Raw genomic sequence first — 3,951 nt, 5'->3', positions numbered from 1 at the left:
ATATTCGCATCTATACTCGCGTCTATCTGAAAAATAGACGCACATATACACGCGAAAATAGACGCACACGTCAAAATTCAAACCATACTTAAATCATTTCTTTTCAAACTACGCCTTTCCTTTCCTGTATTTTTTGCAGTTTTGAAGCTTGAGTTTAGCCGACATGCAATCTCTTCATGCCTCACCTAGTCTCTTCATGCCTCACCTTCTCATGACTCACCTCTTCTTTCATTTCAAACACACAAGAAGGGAAAAAGGAAAGCCAAGGAGAGGAAGAAAGAGAGAACAATAAAGAGGAGAACAAGAAGAAGCAGCAAGCAAGCAGACAAGCACCAAGGGAGGGTAACTTACCAAGGAGAGGAAGAAGGAGAAGGAGAAGTGCCACCACCCGCCACACCAAACACCCAAGGTGAGTCTCTCTCTCTCTCTCTCTCTCTCTCTCTCTCTCTCTCTCTCTCTCTCTCTCTCTCTCTCTCTCTCTCTCTCTCTGTGTTTCTCTCTTCCTCTCTCTGCTCTGTCTGTGTATTTAGGATTTGTGACTCCATTATGTATTGCATTATGTAAATCATCAATGGCGGTCGTCGGTCTAATATCGGCCGACCGAGCGCGTCTGCGAGCGCGTCTACATCTCAATATAGACACAGACATAGACGCCAAAAAATGTTTCCTCTCAGAGCGTCTGAGGACCCGTCTTAGAGCGCGTGTCCTGGCGCGTGTGCTCTGCAATGTACACGCGATGATACGCGCACTTGACAGAATGTTGACCTTCAATCTACACGCGATTATAGACGCGCATTGACCTGGGATGCGCGTCTGACAGCGCGTCTGTGCTGTATGTTAGATGCACAGATAGACGCGCTGGAAAAAAATTGACTTGAGATGCGTGTCTGGCAGCGCGTCTGTGCTGCATGTTAGATGCGTAGATAGACGCGGGGATACACGCGCCAGGTCTCCCAGTTCTAATATTAAACAATATATTTTTGCAATGATGAATGTGACCAATCCCATGTTTGTGTTTATCAGTTTTCTTGTTTAAGAGAAGCATTAGCACTTAAGTGTTATGCTCAATGTCTAAAGAAAGCTCTTTGAAAATGTAGGTAATATATGATTTTTTGTATGCAAATAAATTTGTCTTTTTCTTGTGTTTTTTTTGCAGATGTCGTATCATGGTTCATCTAGAAATGACCCAGATGTGAATCGCATGAATGATACATTGGCCTCCTTTGGCAGGGGGTCAATGCATTTTTTGGAGGTTTTCCTAGTAGGGAAGACTTCATGGGAGAGATGACCAAACACCTTGGCCGCTCTCCCACAGCGGACGAGGTGTTCACTGTCATGTCTGGGACGCCTCTGGCATCTTTTCCTAGCACTATTTCCCAGACTCCACATACAGGTACTCCATATGCAGGTACTCCATTTGTAGGTACTCCATATGCTCCACATGCATCAGCTGAAGCACAAGCATCTACAAGAAGCACGTGCATCTGCAGAAGCTCGTGCGTCCAGCAAGGCAGAGGGCAGTCGACAGAGAGGGAGGAGGGAGAGTCGAGGGGGAGGAAGAGGGTTGTGTGGGGGTTGCCTAGGAGGTGGCGAGCGATCACCCTCACCAGTAGATCATGTAGAGGAGGTTGTATGCCATTACTATAGAGTTACAGATGCTAGTGGCATCTTTCATGATGATGAGGGAAGGGATGTAATGGCGTACATGAGGAGCATCGTGCATGCGACGTATAAAGATTGTTTCATTGCCTTCAAAAATCAGAAAAGTGGCTTGTGGCAGGAGGTGTTGAGGGCAGTCCATAGGAGGTACCCAAATCCTGAGGGTCAGCGATTCTCGGATGATTGGGGACGTACAAAAGTGAGGGATATGCTTCACAACAAAAGATCCCACCTCATGATATGGGCCAAGGACTCACTGCGGAGGCTGGAAGAGGGATGTGGAGCCTACAACCAACCACCTATCTGCCACCACGTAGAGTGGAAGAAAGCCAAGAAGAAAGCAGCTGAGAAAGTGAAGAGTCGTCAGCACGGAGAGGCGCGACAAATCCAAATGGAAACCATGGGATCGTCGCATTATGGATCGGGCGGCAGAGAGTCGTGGGAGGCAGAGTTTGTAAGTATATTTTGATTTCTAGTTTTTTTAAATTTATATTTCTTTCAATTCTTTATATATTTTAGTCTAATATATTGTGACGTCTAATTGTTTGTATATCTCTAAATGTTTTGCAGGCTACCATCGTTGGTAGGACACCTACCCCTAGAGAGGTAGGTTACCATCGAGACCATAACCGCGCAGCGACATGGCTTCACTTTTATGAGGAGGGTCTCATCACTGAGGACCAATACAACCGAGCCATGAGGATTCGACAGCCAGAGGAGGTATGTTTTTCTTACTTTCATATTAAAAGTATAACTAATTATAACTTTTTCTCCACCTTGTCTATGTAAGCAACCCTGATCTTTTGTGTGTGTAGGCGAACTCGGATGTGGAGCATAGCGAGGAGGGGGATAGCGACACTAGTAGCCATGGTGGTACTAGCGAGGATGTTTCCTCTTCAGATTCGTAGAGGAGCACCATACCTCCTCATGAGGCCTTCTTTTCTTGTATATGTATGATATCTCTTTGAGCCTACTGCTTGCAGCCACACTTTAGGTCGCAAGCACTTAAACTTCCCTTGTAAATGCTTTGATATATAATGAATACATGGACTTTTATTTTCAATTCTCGTGCCCGTAAGATACATTGTCTTTTTTCCAAATACACAATCTGATGTATGGGAGGGGGAAAAAAAACCAGAGAGCATGTGGTTGCTTTGCAACCACATGCTCTTTGGCTTTTTTTCCCAATTCTGTTTTCCACATCTATCCGCGCGTCTAAATTTCAGATAATTTGCATTTATACGCGCGTCTATAGTGCAGACTAAATACTAGTGTTCTATGATACTATATGCTAGGTCATAGAAAAAGAGAGAGATGGAAGGAGAGGATAACAATCTAAGAAAAGAAAAGAATGATAACAAAAACAAATTGTTTCTTAAAAAAGAAACTTGCGTCGGCTTTGCCGGCACATGCTTATAAACGCGCTTCATAATTTAAATTTAAAAAAGAAATTAAATATCCTTTTTTTTTAAATGACATTTTTTGTTTTCCGTTCGCGTTTATCAGTGCTTGTAAAAGCACGTTTACCAGCGTGTCTATATGCGCGTGTATATGTGCGTCTATTGCGCGTCTATTTGTGCGTGTAAATTCGTTGATACATGTGATTATAGAAGCAAAATGATACACGTGCAAATAGACGGACGAATAGATGCGCCCGCAAGTTTTTCTCTGTATTCAAAAATCGCATCTAAATGTGCCACCTTAATCTTGCCACCTTAATCTTACCCTAGATGTAGAGTTTGGCCAAGAAAGAGAGAGTAGCCAACGACTATGCTTTGGGCCATACTCAAATGCAATGTGTACTTTCTGTAGGGGTGAAGGGCTTCCATCATGGCTCTTTATTCTTGGTATTTTTGTCGCTTCTCCATAATGGTTCTTTGTGGGGTTGGTGGTCTTGTGGTGACTTGGACATTGAATGCTTTCGTACAGAGACCTGTGTCATCCTTGTTGAGATATCGAGCTCCACTCGTGATATGCCAGGGTGACCGTTGTGTATTTATGTCACCGACTTGTCAGTTGCAGACGCGGTTGGTACACCGCCCATGAATAATAGCTAGATGATAGCTATCCTTATCTACTCTAGTTCGTGGCTCAGTTAGTATGCCACCTTAGTTAGTTGAGTTTGATTTGAGACCCATATAGAGGGTTCTTCTATTTCTTTGTACTTGAGTTCTTTTGGCTTACACAACTAAGAAGAGGAAAACTGTTTTCAGCCTCCACCCTTGTGTGTCTTCCCCCATTGTGCAAGCAAGAAAGCTTCAAGCGAGACTCCTTCCTTCTCTCCCACAATCT

Source organism: Lygodium microphyllum, chromosome 3 (genome assembly GCF_053477565.2).
Source record: "Lygodium microphyllum isolate KBCC chromosome 3, Lygodium_microphyllum_v1.1.10, whole genome shotgun sequence".
In the NCBI taxonomy this organism is placed as follows: Eukaryota; Viridiplantae; Streptophyta; class Polypodiopsida; order Schizaeales; family Lygodiaceae; genus Lygodium; species Lygodium microphyllum.
This window is presented reverse-complemented; position numbering follows the sequence as displayed.